General features: G+C 56.0%; 1 long non-coding RNA gene across 4 annotated transcripts in view; it reads left to right on the top strand.

The window, feature by feature from the left end:
• LOC112660230 (uncharacterized) overlaps positions 1-18748 on the top strand; it is an 80122-nt gene extending 61374 nt beyond the window's left edge. For all 4 annotated transcript variants that reach the window (XR_003136778.1, XR_007408440.1, XR_007408441.1 and 1 more), the window contains 2 exons: positions 17902-17968; positions 18451-18748. This is a non-coding gene — a long non-coding RNA (uncharacterized LOC112660230). The remainder of the gene's footprint in view (positions 1-17901; positions 17969-18450) is intronic.
• The last annotated feature ends 400 nt before the right edge of the window (positions 18749-19148 follow it).

Below are 19148 nucleotides of genomic sequence, written 5' to 3'. Positions count from 1 at the left end.
AACTCGGGCACCAGGCTGGTTCCCCTCAGGTGGGGCAGGGGTTTCCAGCTGCTTGGGCTTGGCCCAGGTTGCAGACACGGCCCTGGCCCGGGGTGCGGGGCTGGGTAGCAGCTGTGTGGCCGAGCCAGGATGCTTGTGCCAGGATGCTTGCACCTGGGCTGACCTGCCTGGGGCTGGTGCCAGCCTAGGGAGGGCAGTTCTTGCCCGATGGGGGACCCCAGCCTCACACCCCTGGAGTGCTGGGGAAGCCCGAGGGCGGGCACGGTGGGCAGGCATGGGCCAGACCCATCTCTGTAATTGCAAATTCCAGTTTCCCATGTGATCTTGGCTGGCATGTCCTGAACCTCAGCTTACCTCTTTGTAAAATGAGTATGATGACAACACTCCCTGTGTGGTGGTGGAAGAACGAAATAAGACTCTGTGAAATCCAGAGCTTAGCTTTCCTGCTGAGCCGGCACCCCGTTTCTCTTCTCCCTCAGCTGGAGGCTGACTCCCTCCCCTGCCCTCATATGTTCTTTTTAAAAAACAATTCTATTGAGCTATAATTCACGTACCGATAATTTTTTTTAAAGCACACAATTTTTTAAAAATTTATTTATTTATTTATTTATTTATTTATTTATTTATTTATTTATTTGAGAGAGAGAGAGAGAGCACAAGCAGGAGGGGGGAGAGAGAGAGCATCCCAAGCAGACTTCCCACTGAGCAGGGAGCCCAATGCAGGGCTGTATCCCACGACCCTGGGGTCATGACCTGAGCTGAAATCAAGAGGCGGACGCTTCACCGACTGAGCCACCCAGGCACTCAATTTAATGGCTTTCACTATCTTCAGAGATAGTGCCACCATCGCCACAGTCACTTTTAGGACATTCTCATCACCGCCACAAGGAACCTCGTCTCCTCCACCCCCTTCGCTCCCAGCGCCTCGCTCCGGCCCTGAGCAACTACTAATTTACATTCTATCTCTATAGATGTGCCTATTCTGGACGTTTTGTGTAAGTGGAATCATATAATATGTGCTCTTACGTGGCTGGCATCTTTCACTGAGCTTAATGTTTTCCAGATTTATCCATGTTGTAGTCTGCCTCAGGGCCTCCTTCTTATGGGTACCGTATGGATGTACCGCATTTTGTTTACCCTCTCACCTGCTGATGGCCGTGTGGGTGGTTTCCAGGTTTTGGCTACCGTGAAGAGCACTGTTATGAATACTGAGCCCTTACTTTCCACTTGATTATGCCTGACTTGATCGTTTTAGCCTCTGACCTCTGAACCAAGTTAGGAGGCAGGAAGGCCAGTCATGGAGGACAGTTAGACAAGCAGGGACTCTGTATATCAACGGGATTCTGGAGGCTGGGGGGGAAGGGGTAGCTAGCCGAGGGGGTGGGACCTCCTCATTTGTTCCCACTCGCATCCACACCTCCCTTCCCTGTTCTCTCTCCTATCCATTTGACAGTGACAGTCAGGGGCAACATGATGCCAGGAACTTTGCACACTGAGTAGCAACGGATCCTAAAACAAACAAGTAAAACCAAACAGTGAAGCAGATGCTATATGCACACCCAGTTTGCAGATGAGGAAGCTGAGGTTTAGGGAGTTGAAGTGACTTCCCCAAGTCATGCAAATGCTGGGGCAGAATTTGAACACAGGTCCTTGGAGAATGGGACATGATTCCCTCCTCCTTCCTGCGTTTCCTTCCTTCTTGGGTCTCAGTTCTGCCCCAATGCCATGTTTCAGTTCAATTCGATTCAATTTGATTCTATTCGATTTGATTCAATTCAGTTCCATTCCATTCCATTCCATTCCATTCCATTCCATTCCATTCCATTCCATTCCATTCCATTCCATTCCATTTCTCTGTGTCCAGGCATGTGCCAGGCAGAGCTAAGGAGAGGGTAAGGGCAGGACCTTGGTGAGACTTATTATGTGCCAACCCTGGCTTGGGCCCCAGGATCCAGATCTGAACATGACACCATCCCTGGAGGCTGGAAGTCAAGCTGGGGGAGGGGAGCAGACCAAGGCGGGGTTGGCACGGAAGGCCTGGTGACAGAGAGAGGGATGGGTGGGACCCTGACCCTACTGGGGCTAGGGAGTAGAGGCAAGCTTCCTGGGGTGGCAGTACTTCAGCTCGGTCTGGACAGCTCCTGGGGAAGGTATTCCTGGCAGAGGGAACAGCATGGCAGAGCCATGGAAAAGAGAGGAAAAAAAGAACAGAGTGGCTTGGCCTCCTGGAGTGGTTCTGTGGGTGGAGCCCAAGGCTGATGTGAGGGTGATATTTAGAGATGGAGGAGCCGGACCCTGAAGGCCTGGCCTGCTCAGTAAAGAAGTGTGGACCTTGTATGGGCTGTGGAGAAACACTGAAGCGTCTAGAAGGGAGAGTAACACGCATTTGAGAAGCTGCTCTGGGGTGGAAATGGGGAGAGCTGAGGCAGGGATGGGGTGAGCAGCGGGGGTTCCTGGCAGGGGTGCAGTAGGTCAAGGTGGCTGTGGCAGGAGCAGGTGCTGACCTGGACCTGGTGTGAGGACAGACGTCGGTCGAGGATTGGAAAAAATCCAGGGGGTGAACCCACAGGGTTGGACACATAGGAGCCCAGAATCCTGGGGCCGGGGAAGATCCCAGGGTTTGCGGACCAATGTTAGCCAGGGAGCCCTCTGTTCAGGTGAGCTCTTCCACAGAAACCCGGTGTCTCATGCAACCACGTGGGTGGATCTGCAGACACAGCTGAGCACAGGAGGCAGGTGGGTGGGTGCCAGCTTGGAGGATCGATGGGAACCTTCTACGGGGTTGAAAATGTTCCAGTCTTCATTGTGGTGGTTACCTGGCTACAGAGACTTTTCAAGACTCCTCAAACTGTCTAAGACCTGTGTGTTTTCCCGGGTGGAAATCATAGCTTATGAAGTGCATTCGGTAGCTGGAGACTGGGGTGGTCAAGGGTGGGAGTGGACTCTGCACCCTCGGGCCACCTGTTGCACACCTCTCATGGCAGCCCAGGAGGGCCCAGCTCTGCCAGAAAGGCCTGAGCCTTCAGCCCCGGGGTCCTTCACCATGGCTCCCAGGGTGCTCCCCACACCACCCCCCAGCAGCACCCACCTGCTCTGCTCAGGCTACTGTCTGCAGGAGGAACCCCAGGCCATCCCTCTTGCAAATCCCGAATTAATGAATCCCAGGAATCTGCTGCCTGTGAACAGCCACTTCTTTGGGGTTTTGGTAAGAACGACAGGGATTAGGGCCCCGCAGGCGGGGCACCTCCTCCGGGGGGCTCGGTTTTCACCCCAGGAGAAATCTGAACTGCCCCCCCGCCCCCACTCTCGCATCCCCTTTGCATCAATCCCTTGTTCGTACAAGAGGCATTATCTATCTAATCCCTACCCGCCCTGGCTGGCTCCCCCTTGGGTGGGGGCAGGCGTAGGTGGGGCCCATGCGGTCCCCCCTCCTGGCTGCTTTTGGCCCTGGGTGCCCAGAGGTGTCCCCTCCTCACTCCTTCCGGCCAAGGGGGCTGGACCATGGGGAGAGGTGGGACTGGCAGGCTGTGGATGGGCTCTGAGTACCAGGCCCAGCCAGCAGCTCCCTGAGCACACGTCTTGGGGTTCGGGAAGTGGGCTGGCATGAATAAATCGGGCAGGTGACTGGTATCTCTGTCCCTGCCCCCCTGCCCATACTTAGTTCTGAAGGGGCGGCAGTACCAAGGGCTGGTGAGATGACACCAGCTTGGACCAGATGCGCTGCTGACAAACACTTGTAGAACCCCTGCAGGGGCCGGGGTCAGACAGGCCTGACTCTGGTTCCAGACTCCCCCACCCACTGCTCTGTGACATTGGGCAGTTTCCTTCTCTATAAATTGAGAATAATGAGAGTGTTTTCCCCCAAAGGGTGGGGGTGGGGGACATAAATGCAAAATAGAGCTCTTGGAGTAAATGCAAATAAACGGTGGTGGTTTAGTTTATTAATTAATTGTGCGGGACGCAGCTGCCTCTCTACATGCCTACTGATGCCCCCACCTCAGGCAGACACCTGTTTGGATGTGTTCACCTGGCTTGGCCGAGGTGCACCAGCCTCGGGAGATCCCTTAACATTGTACCATGAGGGAGGGAGCTTGTTCCCTGGTCACTTGAATGAAGACTATGGTGTCTCCTTGCTGGCTGTGACCGCTGTGTGTGGGGTCCCTGACAGCCTAGGGAGGATACGAGAGTGGGTGTTAGGTGTGGCAGGATGTGAGGCAGGCGGGGGTCAAGGGGAGGGAAGAGGGAGTTGGTACCCACACAGCCTCAGCCAGTGGCACACTTTTGCCACAGGCTCTTCCCAGCTGTGTCCCCAGGGATGATGGGAAAGGACCCTTTGGGATGAAGCCAAAGGGCCAGGTGGCTCTGATCTCCCTGTCCGTGGCCACTTGGTGGCCAGGGTGGCTGGGTGGGCAGATCTGGGGAAAAGATGGTGAGCTGGGCCTTGCAAGGACTCCTTAGCTTCTGGGAGTTCAGAAGAGATGACCCAGGGTGGTCTTCACTGAAAGCTCCTGGTCCGCCCTCCACTCTTGCTAGTGTGGGGAGGCCTGCCTGCAGCTCTGGAAGCCCCTGGAAGTTCTCGTATCCTTCTGCAAGAGTCCTGACCCCAGCCACAGGAAGAGGGCTAGAAGCTCTCCTCCTCTCTAACCCTCTTCTTCAGCCAGAGACCTGATGATGCCAATGCTTGGAGCCCGGCTCTCTGGCTTCTGTGCTCAGGACAAGCCAGCCACTAGGGGTTTGGTCCTAGGGCTTCCTCCTCCTTGCTTGTGACCTTAGCATCCTGTCCCTTGGGGTGGGGGGTGCCACTCAATTGCTGAAGTCCCCTTCAGCTTGGCTGTGTGAGAAGGGCTCCATGATTTGAGCTCTTCTTTATCCATCTAGGTCCCCTGCTCTGGAGCATGGAGCCCAGGAGAGAGGATACTCGCTGGGTAGATACTGAGCAGAGAGTCAGGAGGCCTCTTTGGGGCCTCAGTTTCTTACCTGTGGAAAGAGGAGGCTGGGCCCTCTCAGCAGGGGAGCTAGGCCCATCAGGGGTCGGGTGCAGGAAGGGAGGGGAGGGAGGAGGGTGGCTGGGCGGGGCAGGGCAGGAGTGGCCCTCACCCGGGGGGGGGCTCACAAAAGAGCCATGTGTCCTCCATGGGCAGTGCCGGGCCGGCCGGGCGGCTGCTCTAGGGCTGGGGATTTGGCTTCGGAGCGAGGCTTTATTATGTTTCCTTTTTAATTACGATGGTCTTGGCTCCTACAAGAGCAGCTTTTGTTGGGGCAGCTTAGGGGAGGGAGGGCGGCAGGGCTGGCCAGTCTGGGGCTGGAGGGGCTCCACAGGGAGGGGCAGTGTTCAGAACCCCCTCTCGGTTCCCTGGGAAGGGGGGTGCGGGGCATCAGGGAGAGAGGACAGCTCTGGTTTGGTGTTGGAGGCCAGCGAGGGAAGCTGAGTTTGAGCCCCATTTGGACATGCGACATTGTGGGTACCTGACGGCCCCACCCCATAGATGGCCCCTGGGAATCTCAAATTCTATCTCAACCCCCCTAAACTGCCTCACATTCTGGGTTCTCCATCTCAGCGAATTCATTCTTTCAACAAACATTTATTGACCACCTATCATGTGCTGGATCCCACTCTAGGTGCGTGGGGTACACCAGGGAGCAAACAGACCTACATGTCCTGTCCTTGGGGCGCTGACCCACTAGTGCTTTTCTATTCATGCGTTTGCCCCCACAGCCTCCAGGGAGGGGAGATTTTGCTGTGAGCCTGCCCAGTACTCAGGACAAAGCTGGACACACAGAAGGCTCTTAGGAAAAGTTTCCTTACTGCAGAGGGAAAGAACCTTCTGGAAGGCAGGTGGAGCTGGGGGTGCTTGGGTCCAGAGAAAGGTGTGGAAGGAGACTCACGGGCTGCTAACACCAGGAGTGGGGAAGAGATGGCTAACTTGCCTTCCTGCATCTGGTATGACGCTGGGCCACTTGTCCCAAAATGCATCTGTTATTTTGTGTTTTGAACAAGCAGATAAGAAAATCTTCAAATCAAAAAGAGGTTAAATAAACAAATACGGTAACAACAACAAAACCCCCCAGCATGAGTTTTTTAAAAATTGCATTCTTCAGGGGCGTCTGTGTGGCTCAGCCGGTTGCATGTCTGCCTTGGTCTCAGGTCATCATCCCAGGGTCATTGGGGGGGACTCTCTGCTCAGCAGGGAGCCTCCTTTTCCCTCTCCCTCTGCCTGGCGCTCCCCCTGCTTGTGGTTTCTCTCTCTGTCAAATAATTTTTTTTTGTCAAATAAATTTTTAAAAAATCTAAAAAAAAATTGCATTCATCTTTTTTTCTCCCTAAAAAGTAAAGCATGTAAATTTTGGACTCCGACTTCCGCTGTTTCCCAGATGTGTGACCTCGGGCAAGTCACTTTGCTTCCCTGAGTCTGAATTTCCAAACCATCTGTAACCTTACAGGGTCGCATGGGGCAATGACTGAATTTGGGGGTATTGATACTGCATTCAAGCCCCTGGAGTAGGGGTGAGGCTTGTGGAGGGTAGGAGCTCTTCACTACGGGACTGTCCCAGCTCCCACCCACCGCAGACACCTGTACCCCTGAAGCTCTGGGGCCCTAGCCCTGTAATGCAGGGGTGTCCTCGAGGCTAGTTGCCTTCACGCTGTGGCCTCCTGCTTTCTCCCCAGGTGACTTCTCACCTGGGATTCCAACTACTTCCTGGGCCTTGGGAACAGTCAGGACTGGGCGCTCTAGTCCATTGGACCTGGACTCTCCAGCCCCTTTCTAGCTAGGTTCTCTGAACAGCAGGGGCCAGGCATTGCTGAGTCTTGAGTCTCAGGGAACTGGAAGGCAGCTCAGGCTTGCAAACAGAAGTCACACCCCTACAGGGCTGGTCCGGGGGAAGGGAGAAGGTCCCTTGGGGCCCACCCATAATTCCACCTCCCTGGTCCAGGGTGGGGATCTCCAGAAAATCTTTCTTGGACCACTCTAAATAAAATAGCACCACCCCTTCTCCTGCTGGCTCCCAGATCCCATTGGCCCATTGTTACCTGGGCTACGAACGTGGGCTCTGGAGCCCGGCCAGCCTGGGCCAGAGTTTGCTGATCGTGGACTGTGGACTTCTTGGAGATGGGGCCTTTTATCTGGTCGCTGCTGTATCACAGCCCCAAGCACTTTCCCCATGGTACAGACGGCCAAACCCGGGCTCAGAGAGGGCAACTGGCTCTCTGGCCACCACACAGCAGATCCTCGGCCGCACAGGAACTTTTAAATTGGTCTCTCTGGAGTGCTCCCCTTGTCAGTAGTCACACACACACTCCTCACCCTTCCCCGAGCTCTAGACACTCAGGTCCCCACAGCCTCCAAAATAGGCTGGTCCTCCGGAGGGAGGCCGTGATTTAAGGCTGGGCCCAAGCGCTGACGCGTGAGAGGGGAGCAGGTGGAAGCAATGCGAGGGGGAGCGCTTCCCGCCCTGCCAGGCGCCCCATCTGGACAGGGAGGCTGCAACATGATCTGTGGGCCGGAGAGCTGGGCTATTTTGGGGGTGGCACCGGAGGCCCAGGCATCATGACTGGGGGAAGGGGTGTCTCTTGCCCCTGCTGCAGGCATAAGATGTAGGCCCTGGACCGTAGGCCGTTCCAGAAGGTCAGGACAAGCGCAGGGAGTGGGAACCTCCTCCTGGTGCTTGCTGAGAAGCTTTGGCAGGTGGGGCAGGGGTCCGTAGAGAAAGTTTTTCTTGCTCAAGGGGCTGGAGGCTCCAGGGCCACATGTGTGGACTGAGGAATCACCAACCAGCCTTGGGCCCAAGTTGGGTGCTTGTCCTAACCCTGCAACCATCTCGCTGTGTGACCTTGGGCACGTCGCTCTCTCTCTCTGGGCCTCAGTGGTATTATTGGGAGATCTCTGGTCCTATCCAGCTCTGGGCTTCCATCATCTTGGCGACAAAGAAGGAGAGCCTCATGCTCTAAGGTTCTAGAGACAGAGGGGATGGTTAAAATATTTTAAGATCAACGGAAGAATTCTGACTTTCTAAGACTAGGGATAAGAAGAATAATTCAAATGCTCTGGGTTGTAGGGGGGATGATTAGGTAGCTAAGACTCCAGTCACTAGGTGGTCCAGAAGGCATGTGTGCCTCCAGAGCACAGCCCAGAGGAGTGCAGGGCCCCGGGAGTGGGGGGACGTGGGGATAGCAGGGTCAGCGGAGGCCAGTTGGTTTCTGGAAGTCACAACTGGCACAGATGGGCCCTACGGGCTGGCCCATTCTGGTGCTGAGCTGAGGCCAGGAAACCAGCTGATGCTGCTGCCTGCCCCGGCTTTTCTGCCAGGACCCACCCAGCTGCCGTTGGGCTGCCGCTTTGGGGTAGTGCCCGCCAGAGGCGCAGAGTGAGAGCGTTAGCATGGACATGGGAGCCCCTAGGGACGGCCGGGCTCCTGCCCCTCCCTTGTAGCCTTCTGGGTGGGTGCTGGCTGCCTTCCCGGGGGTCACCTGGACCCCAGGAAAAGTCTCCTTGGGCCTGTGATCTCACTGAATGTCGTTGAGTCAGGGCTTCTGGGAGAAGGGGAGAGTGGTCTGGCCTGGGTGAGATCTGGGGTGGTGGTATGGGGGAGAGGCCCCAAGGTTGCCCAGCCCACCCCTGTCCCATGCCCCAGGCACATGACCCACATGACCCTTCTGGAACCCCTACTTCTTTATCTGTAAGATGGGGATGACATTCCTGCATTAAGTGAGCTGAACAGAGGACCATGGCTCGCAGACCCAATGTTCATGGGACCCTGCAGGGTAGAGATGGGGGCAACCTATGGGGAGGGAAGGGGGACTTGCCAGCTGAGGTGCCTCAGAACCGTGACCTCCAGTGCCTCCCATGCGGCAGGGCCAGGCCTCAGCCCTTCTGTCTTGTCAAGGCCTGGGACTCGGTCCGGAGGCCCCACAGCTGCCTTTCCCTTTGGTGAAAACTCCCCACTAACCAGTCCATGAGGAGCTGGCTGTGGGGCTGGGTCTAAGCAGCCGATTGAAGATACGATTCTTGGATCTGCCGTGTGGGGCAGACCCACCAGGAGAAACACTTGGAAATCTTCAAGTGGTTCTGAGACCCTGAGAAGTAGGAGGGGACTGCTGAGCCCCGGCATGTCCTGGGGCACATTCAGGTGTGCATGCATGTGTGTGTGTGTGTGTACACAGGAGTGCTATCTTAACTCACTGCATATAATTCTTCTTTTTTTTTTGCTTCTAGAAGAGGAGGTCTGGAAGGGGCAGAGGGAGAGGGAGAGAGAGAATCTTAAGCAGGCTCTACACCCAGTGCGGAGCCCTATGCAGGGCTCCATCTTCTGACCCTGAGATCATGACCTGAGGGTGACTCCTGAAACCAAGAGTCAGATGCTCAATCAACTGAGCCCCCAGGAGCCCCTGACTGCCTATCATTCTTACCCTATCACCTATCTGTAGTGTCTTTAAATGTAATCTGTCGGGCTTCATAAAGGGTTTGATGCAGCTCTAAGAAATATTTTAATTTGAATAAATAGTATAAAACAATCAGAAGTTTCTATAGTGGGAACTTTTGAAACCTTTGGATTGGGCCTCCTGGCACCATGGGAAATGGAATTGTGAGCAAGTCACTCTACCTTTCTGAGCCTCAGTGTTCACATCTGGAAGTTGGGGAGAGTGGTTTGTGCCTCGTGATGTTAAGGTTGTGGGAGGTGGTATTTGGGAAGAGCCTGGCTTGGCACTTGGCATGTGGACCATGTCCCTGCTGAGGGTCGGGGTCCTCAGAGATGCTTCCTGCAGTTTCTACTTGACTTATGTCGGGGACGAGCCATCCAGATAGGCTCCTCCCAGGAGGTGTGGCTTTTGGAGCTGTTCTAAGGGTTCAGGTGGGAGCCCCTGGAGATAAGGCCCAGAGGAGGAGCAGGGCAGGAGACTCCTGGGTGGGGAGCTCTGGGGAGGTCCAGGAGTTGCTGGCCTGGCCCTGAGGAGTATGTGGGGAGCAAGAGGATGGGCTTGCTGGGTTCTGTCTGAAAACAGGGAGCAGGATGGAGGGGTGACACATGCGTGATCCCCACTTTCACAGGTATGAAAGCTGTGGCCCACAGAGGGCTCTCGGGTAGCTAGTCACCCTGTGGCCCCACAGAGATGGGGAGGGCTTTCAGCTTGTGGTGTATTGGGCTTTGTCATAGCAAAATTGGAATAAAAAATCCCCAGTTAAAGATTAAAAACAGTAATCTTTTTTTTAGACTTTACTTATTCACAAGAGACACACAGAGAGAGGCAGAGACACAGGCAGAGGGAGAAGCAGGCTCCATGCAGGGAGCCCAACATGGGACTCAATCCTAGGACCCCGGGATCACGCCCTGAGCCAAAGGCAGACGCTCAACTGCTGAGCCACCCAGGCATCTCTAAAAACAATAGTCTTAAAAAGAAGGAAATGCAGATGAGGCAGCCAAAGCGACTGGCCTGGGGTGGCAAGGCCAGGACAGGAGCAGGACTGAGCAGGAGTGGGATCGGGGGTTCCCATCTCTGCGCCCACGATGCTTCTCCTCCTTGGGGCGCCACCCCCCAGCGCCTCCTCCCTGACGCTCTCAGCCTTTATTGGGTCCTTAACGGGCTCTCCGAGACCTGGCACCTGCCGCCTTTTCTGTTCTAATTAAAGGCGGATGCTCTGGGGGGCGGACGGGGGTAGCGTGCGGGGGGCTCTGGCTCGTGGCCACCCTGGGCGACACATTCCTGGCTCCTGACTCACAGAGAAATGTCTTCGTGTCTCCTCGGCACTTTCGGACCTTGCAGCTGTGGCCACATTCCTCCTCCCTCTCCACCCCCCTCTGGCCGGAGCTGCCCCGGACGTTGCGGACCCATCCCAGGCTGTGGAGACTGAGGCCCCGCGGGGTGGGTTTCCCAGCTGTGCCAGGGCAGAGTCAGGGGAAGGGGAGAACCTTTCATGTGGGGTGTGCTTTTGCCCTCACCTCGGCTTAGGGCAGTGAATCTCAACCGGGGGTGTGAGGGGCAAGACGTCTGGAGACATTTTGGGTTGTTACAACCGTGTGTGTGTGTGTGTGTGTGTGTGTGTGTGTGTGTGTGTGTGAGAGAGAGACACACTGTCCTCTTGGCACCGAGATGGTAAAGGCCAGTAGCTAAACTTCCTATACTGAACAACTAAACTTCCTATACTGATACCCCCCACGAGAAAATTAGCTGGCCCCCAATGTCAGTAACCCCAAACCTGAGGAATCCAGGCCTAGGGCTAGAGCAGCGGCTTGGGGCCCCCATTCTGCACTTTCTCCTTAAGCCTCTCGCTGTGGTGAACCCCCGAACTGGATGCTGGAGACCCAAGACGGCCCCATGTCTAATCCTGGTGCTCAGGACCTGCTTCCTCCGCCCCCGACCAGTGTGAGAGGCAGACAGGGGCCCGGCTCCTTCCCGACCCCCAGAGCAGGGGAGCCCAGAGAGGAGCCAGCAGGCATCTTCTGCTTGAAGAAGGATCCGTGACGCTGAGGAAGGTGTTGGGGGGACAAGCTGTGTCCTCCTCTGGCCAGCGCCGAACTGAAACCTCTAACTCTCAGGGCCCCTTGGGCTCTCACGAGCCAAGCTTCTCTTTATTTATTTATTTTTAAAGATTTTATTTATTTATCCATGAGAGACACACAGAGAGAGACAGAGACACGGGCAGAGGGAGAAGCTGGCTCTCTGCGGGGAGCCCCATGTGTGGACTCGATCCCAGGACCCCGGGATCATGCCCTGATCCAGAGGCAGACGCTCAACCACTGCACCACCCAGGCGCCCCACAAGCCAAGTTCTAGACTGGATTTCTACCCAGTGTGGTGGGGGGCCTGGCGCACCAACCAAGGGTGGGCAAGCCAGGCTGCTCAGACCTGTCGCCTGGTTTTTTAAGAACGTTCCCTACCATACACTCACGTCCGCTCGTTTACAGATCGTCTGTGGCTCCATCGACGGTTGTGTCATTGTGACACCGTGTGGCCCTCAAACCCTGAAAATAGAATAGTTTCCCTTTCAGGCCTAAGTCGCTGCCAGCTGGGGGCTGACAGGAGGGCCTCTATCGGGGGGTGGCGGGGGGATATCCTAAGGGTGGTCAGGCTCTCACACTGGTTCCTCCCTAGAGCCTCAGTGTCCCCACGTGTAAGCGGCAGTCTGTGTACAGGCCTGTACACCCGTGCTGAGGCCCGGGGTGCCCGTGCATGAGGAGAGAAAGTCTCGTGCCCGGGCCAGCAGCCTGAGCCCGGCTATTTATGGGTTTCCGCCGGGAGGGGGGCCCCAGGCTGCGGGCCGTGTCTGACCTGAATTCTTACACTTACAGGAAATTAGAGCCCTTGGAAGCAGGTGCGCTGGTGATCCCAGCACTCGGGTGGCCGAGAGGGTGATGTGGCTGAGGCAACAGGCTGGGGGGCGGGTGTGGACTGGCCGACTGACGCAGGAGGAGCCGGTCCGGAGGGGCCAGGGCTCCCATCTCGCCTTACTGCCGTCATGAGAGGAAAATAGAATGGGTACTCCCATGCACTGGGTTCTTGCTCTGTGCTTTGCATGGGTTTGCTTCATCTTCATAACATGCCTATGAGGTATGCTTATTGGCTCCATTTTACAGACGGGGAAACGGAGGCTCTGGGAGGTTGACTCACTTCCCGGTGAGCATAGAACAGGTGTTGGAGTCAGGAAAGACTGTCTAATTCCCATTCTCAGATCCTGTTATCAATACCGCTGCCTTTGGGGAATGAGGGGGGTCTCCAAGAAAATTCCAGAAGTTCTGTGGGTTTTGGCAGTTTCCTGCTGAGGTGGCAGTGGGCACATAGCAGTGTGGGGGCAGAGTCAGGGTGTGTGATGGTCCCGTCCTGGGGATGACGTGGGAGGGCGAGTGGCTGGCATCTTGGGGACTAGTTGTGTGCTTCAGTGAGTGCTGGGGGTGGCTCAGGGACGGCCAAATGTTCGCAGGTCAGGACAGTAGCCTGGGAAAGATGGAGTGATGGGATCTGCCCTGATGCCAGGTGGGCCGCAGGTGCCCTGCCTGTCCACCTGCCTGAAGTGGGAATGAGAAGGCAGGTGTGAGAGATCGAGTGTGTCCAGGGTGTGTGTGTGACACTGGCTCTGACTCGAAAGAGGATGTGGTGATGTGAATACCTGTGTGACACTGCGGATGTGAGAGATGGTGAGTATGATTGTTTGAACATCTGGGGTTTTACGGGGGCAGATCAGGCCTGGTGTGGCCAAAAATGTATTCAGTTTTGGGGATTTCCTTTGTGAAAAATAATACAAATTGTGAATGCTAAAAACTGTGAAATGAGTAAAGAAACCACAACAAATTACGATGGTTTTTAAAGTTGACAGATACCACAAACATGACCAAATCCAGAAAATATCATAATATTTTTATTAATGAACTTCCTGGCACACTCCTGTCTTGCCGATTTCCCTACCTCTTTTTGGCTTTGACCATCATGTGAACTCATTGCTAGGCCCTTGCAGGGTCTTGGAAGGAGCCCACAGCTTAAGCCTTGGGATGCGTGAGTCTGTGTGGGGAACGTGTGCGTGTGTGTGTGTGTGTAAGGGTCTGACCAAGTGTGAGGTTGAGAGTGAGAAATGGGGAGTGAGGTTTTCATAGCAGAATGGATCAATGAATATTTGTTGACTGAGTAAAAGAGAGGCTCGTGTATGTGGGTAAATGTGTGTAGGGTACATACATGTGTGTTTAAGCCCGTGTGTGCACACGTGTGACTGTGTGGGTGTGTGGTTATATCAACGAGGAAGGAGTGAGTGTGAATCTGTGTGAGGTTCCTTGGGCATCTTTTGTTTGGCCTTCTGGCTTTGGGGAACCTCTCCTGTCTGTGCTCTGTCCACGCTGTTCCCCACCCAGGGGCAGAGGGGCACAGACACGCTGTCGCATTTGGTCCAGGCCTTTTGGGGACAGGCTTGGCGTGCGGAATTCACAGTTCCTTCCCCTGTCCTGCCTCCCTTCCTCCCACTAGGAAATGTTGGTAATTCAATCCACGGAGAGACTCAGTGTCCTGGGGAGAGGTTGGCATGGGCTGTGTGTGCATGTGTGGGTCTGTGTGTGTGTGTGAGAAAGAGCATGTGTATGTGTGAGAAAGTGTGTGTATGAGAGTGAGGATGTGAGTGTGCATGAGTGTGAGAGACTGTGAGTGTGTAAGACTGTGTGTATGTAAGAGTGAGAGTGTGTATGAGAGAGTGAAAGACTGTGTGAGAGAGTGTGAATGTGTAAGACTGTGTATGTGAGAGTAAGAATGTGTGTGGGAGCCCGAGAGACTGAGTGAGTGTGAGTGTGTAAGACTGTGTGTGTGAGAGTGAGAACGTGTGTGGAAGAGTGTGTATATGTGTGAGTGTGAGACTGTGTGAATGAGAAAGTGTGAGTGTGTAAGACTGTGTGTATGTGAGAATGAGAATGTGTGTGGGAGTGTGAGAGACTGTGTGAGTGAGAGTGTGTGTGTAAGTCTGTGTATGTGAGTGTGTGTGTCTATGTGAGTGTGAGAGAGTGTGAATGTGTAAGACTGTATGTGAGACTGAGAATGTGTGTGGGAGAGTGTGTATATGTGAGTGTGTGAGACTGTGTGAATGAAAAAGTGAGTGTGTAAGACTATGTGAGAGTGAGAATGTATGTGAGTGTGTGAGAGTGTATATGTGAGTGTGAGTGAGTGTGTAAGGCTGAGCGTGAGAACGTGTATGGGAGAGTGTGTATATGAGTGTGAGAGTATGTGAGTGTATGTGAGAGTGTGCGAGGTGTGTGTGGGAGTGTGAAAGTGTGTGCGGCAGACTGTGTGTGTGTGGGGGGTGTGGGAGAGAGTATGTGCGTGAGAGAGAGTGTGGGTGAGAGAGCGTTCCGCAGCATGGGAGCCACCCAAGGAGCATGCTATGCTGTTCCCGTCCTTCCTGGTTCGTGGGGAGAAACTGAGGCTCGGGGAGGGGCGGGGGTGTGTCCGGACCAGTTAGCGGCACCAGGCGGCCCAGAGCCCCTCTCCGGGCGGGGGCTCCCGTGGGCGGGCCGGGCGGGGCGGAGGAAGGGGCCGAGGCTGCTTGGCTGAGAAGCATCATCCCTGACCTGGAGGGGCTTCCAGAGAAGGGGGCGGATGCGGGGTGTCGTAGGGGTGCCGCGAGGGCTCCCGGGCGGCGCTGGGGGGCTGGGGCCGCTGCAGATCCGAGCCTGCCGTCCGTGGGGTGAGGGATGGCTTGGCCGCCAAGGAGGCTGCACGCGCTCTGGGCAAGAGCTGGGTCTGATGGGCTGGGGAGACAGGGTTGCCGAGTGGAGGCCCCCCCAGCTGTGGCCTTCGTCACTGCTCACCGCCTCCGCATGAGCTTCCCCCCAAGACAGGTGGACCCAGCCATAGCCAAGAGAGGCCGTGCGCAGGAGCTGCTCTCCCCTCCGGTAGCTTCCTTCCAGTGTGGCAGGCGGCAGGCCGGCTGGGGTCCAGGCGCGGAGCTAGGCCGCCCGGGTTCAAGTGCTGATCCAACTGGCGCTGCGCCTTAACCTCTCTGCGCGCCCGAGTCCTCACAAGGGCAGGACGGCGGGACAACCGTAGAGAGTTGTCACGAAGCATCCAGGTGTCGGGGCCTTGCGCCGTAAGGCCGTGGCTGTGACAGCTGTTACTGTACTTAGAGCAACCACACCCAGACAGAGAGATTTCTTCTCACTGAGCCACCCGGGAGGGCTTCCCGCAGAAGGCAGCAGCCTGGTGCCACGAGAAGGCTGGCTTGGGGTGAGACCGGATCGGGCCCGCAGCTTGGTCCCCTGGCCGTGTGCGCCGGGGGAGTCACGGGCCTCTAGGAGCCTCGGTTTCTCCCCTGTGAGGAACGGGAGTGCGGTAACCATAGCCGACAGCCCTGAGCTTCCTACACCTCCAACACGAGGCCAGTGCTGGGGCCTCACCCAATCCCCACCCAGTCCCGTATCCACCCCTGAGGGAGGCGGGACTATTTCAGGGACAGACAGAAGGCTCTGGAGGCGAGGTCGCTTGCCTGGAAGGGCGGAGCCCGGACTGACTTCAGGTGAGCTTGGCCGTTAATGGGTTCCTGACCCCTCTGTGCAATGGCGATGAGTATTGAGCAGGGTCGAACCAGTTTGTACAAAAGGAGCAGGTTCTCCAGGGGGAGCCTAGGGGAGAGGGGACCCCAGCGGAAGCCTCAGGTTGAGCAAAAGCAGGGAGGTGGGCTTCTAATTAGTCCCCCGGGGAACAGAGCTACCTGTGGCCCGGGGTCTTTGGGAAAGACCTAGAATCGGGAACCATGGTAGAATAGAAACTTCAGACGTGTGGTAGGCCCTGTTCAAGCTACTCCATAAAAGGAGCAGCCCTGGGGCCTGTGTGAGTGGCCCCCGGCCCCCACCCCAGTCCACCCCGTCCGGGCCTGCTCCTGGCTCTGGGACCTGACAGCACTCTGCATCCCCGGGATCCTTGCTCTCTGGCTTCCGGTTGGGTCCAGCCAGCAGGGGGAGGGGAGGAGGGTGGGTAGGAGCAGGAAGGGGGGCCTGCTCCCTCCCTGCGGCCTCCCTCCCAGGGGCTGGCCTTAGTCCTCTGCAGCTCTCCACATGGTGTGTTGCCCCAGTCCTGGCACCCGCCTGGGGCAGACGGGTGCTAACAGCTCCCCACTGTTGCCAGTTGGGCACCACACCATCCCCTGCTGGATGGGAATGGACCCACTCCTCTGAAACCCCTCTTCTGTTATCCCTTTTGCACGAGTCTGTTTTCTGCTAGCACCCTGAGGTGTCTCCCCCCCACTCCTCTTAGCTGGCCTGAGGAATGTCACTTTCAAGTTCTCAGTGGGGCCCGGAGCTTGCGGGAGGAGGGCCCCAGAGTCATTTCAACAAACACTAAACTCAACAACCACAACTTTAAATAAATAAGTTCTGGTACGTGAGGTGACTGCTCAGCCCCAGAAGCTTCGGGAAAGAGTTCTGCCCCCATCTGTCCAGCCTGGCGCTGTTCTGGTGTCCACAACACTCTGAGGTCTGCTGGGCTCACCCCATGTCGGGGACCCACCGAGAAGCTACCTGACGCCGTCGTGCAGAACTGGGAGCTCAAGTCTCTGCAGCTACCCTGAGGGTACGTTACAGGTGCTTCTTCCCTGAAGTCAAGAAGTTCTTCCCACGTCCAACCACCTCATCTCCAGTGTTGTGTCCATGTCTCCTAGTTTAGCCCTTTCACGGGCATCTTGTCAGCCAACCCCAACCACCCTCAACTGGTTTCAAGGTACAAGAACACACTACATCTGTGAACAGACTGGGGGTGGGGGTAGAAGTGGGGGGACCAGCCAGGATGCTGCTCATGTAGCCATGCAGGAGAGGATATTGGCCTGGGTTGGGGAGGTAGCCCCGGTGCAGGTAGAGAGAACCAGCCGGATTCCAGAAGTTCTCCCATTTCACTAACCAGACCCCAAGCAGGAAACACCATATAATTCTTTGGACAAACCAAGGCTCCTGAATTCGGTTCGGAAAATTTGTATCCTGTCCCTGTGAGGCACCCCATCCACTATGCCTTTTGGGAAGGTGGGCGAATGAAAGTCAGAAGGGGGCTATTGTGTGTCTCATCATTTGGTGTATATTTATCGCTTTTTAAAAAGTCTGTGTGGGGCAGCCCTGGTGGCTCAGTGGTTTAGCGCCGCCTTCAGTCCAGGGCCTGATCCTGGAGACCTGGGAGATCCGGGATGGAGTCCCACGTCAGGCTCCTTGCATGGAGCCTGCTTCTCCCTCTGCCTGTGTCTCTGCCTCTCTCTCTCTCTCTCTCTCTCTGTCTCTCTCATGAATAAATAAATAAAATAAAATTTAAAAAAAGTCTGTGTGGTCCATGTGCTAAAGGGCTGCTATCCCCCTGATGCTTCCAGCTTAGAGTATTGTAGGTCTCTGGGTGAGACCCTCCTTCCCCCCACCTCATTTTTCCTAATAATACCTGCTGTTTGCCTGCCTTCCCCCCTCGCAGGATCTTGAGAGCCCCGGACAGTGCCTGGCACAGAGTCAGTAATAACTGAACACCTACCCTGTTTCAGGTACACGTTATCTCCTTGAAACGTCCACTCGCCCTGAAAGCTAACTGTGTCCTGAGAGCCACGTTTCCTGGGAGGGCCCAGAGGCACAGGGGCATGAGGACCTGCGCTCAGGGTCACGACCCTGGAGGGCAGCAGAGTTGGGACTTGAACCCAGGCTTGCATGACTCCCAGCCCTGCCTCTGTCCCTGCAGCCTCCCTCCCACCCCCTCCTCCCTTCCCCTCCCCACCTGGTCCCTTTCTCCCAAGTGGGGCTGAGCCAGATACGAGACTGGGGTTCCAAAGACCTTCCTCCTACTTGGTCCAGAGATAAATATTTGTTTCTCCCAGTGTAAATACCCCTCCGTGGTTAATGAGGCAATCCCAGGGCCATTTCCTGGCACGGCTCAGTGCCTGGAAGTCTCTTTCGCTATGGGAGGAGCAGGCCCAGTAGGAGAGCTGCTGACGGGGGACTCAGGAGCTCTCCACAACCCTTTCATTTACAGATGAGGAAACTGGAGCTCAGAGGGGAGAAGTGATCCATCCAGGGTCACGCAGACAGGGCGCAGACCCACACGCCCCAGCTCACGACTCCCGGCCGTGCTGCCCTTATTGCTCACTGCTTCTGGACACTTCCCGGGCTGTCCACCCATTGCACGGTGAGCGTGATGGGCAGGCAGCCCGAGCGCCCCGAGACTGCCTCCCCCCCGCTTTCCCTTGGCATCTCCAGTCAATGTGGCACTCACGGTCCCTCGGGCATGGACCCCCTCCTGCCATCCCCACTTAAAGTGATACTTTAATAAATTATGCTTTTATGTTATTACACGTGGAGCTATAAAAGCAGAGAGTGTGCAGCGGGGCTGAGGTAAGGCGCCCGCGACTTTGCAATTTCCTGGTCTGGCCTGGCTCTGCTCCGCGCCGTGAATTTTTCATTAATGTGCGCAGGTGACGCCACGGGGGCAGACGCAGGCCAGGTATGCTCTCGCGGCGGCGTGGCCCCCTCCCGGACTCGCTGGGTCGGATGGGTGATGGTGGAGGGTTCACACCACGGTGATAGCGCCTGGCTCTGGATAAGCTTTAGATTCGAACAGCAAGTGATCCCCCGAGTCCGTGGGGAAGGAAAGGGTGTCCACTGGCCGAGCGCCTGGCCCGTGCCAGCCCCTGGGCCCAGGCTTCGACACGCATTACCTCATTTCGCCCTGAG

Source organism: Canis lupus, chromosome 2, assembly GCF_003254725.2.
Source record: "Canis lupus dingo isolate Sandy chromosome 2, ASM325472v2, whole genome shotgun sequence".
Lineage (NCBI taxonomy): Eukaryota > Metazoa > Chordata > Mammalia > Carnivora > Canidae > Canis > Canis lupus.
This window is presented reverse-complemented; position numbering and strand designations above follow the sequence as displayed.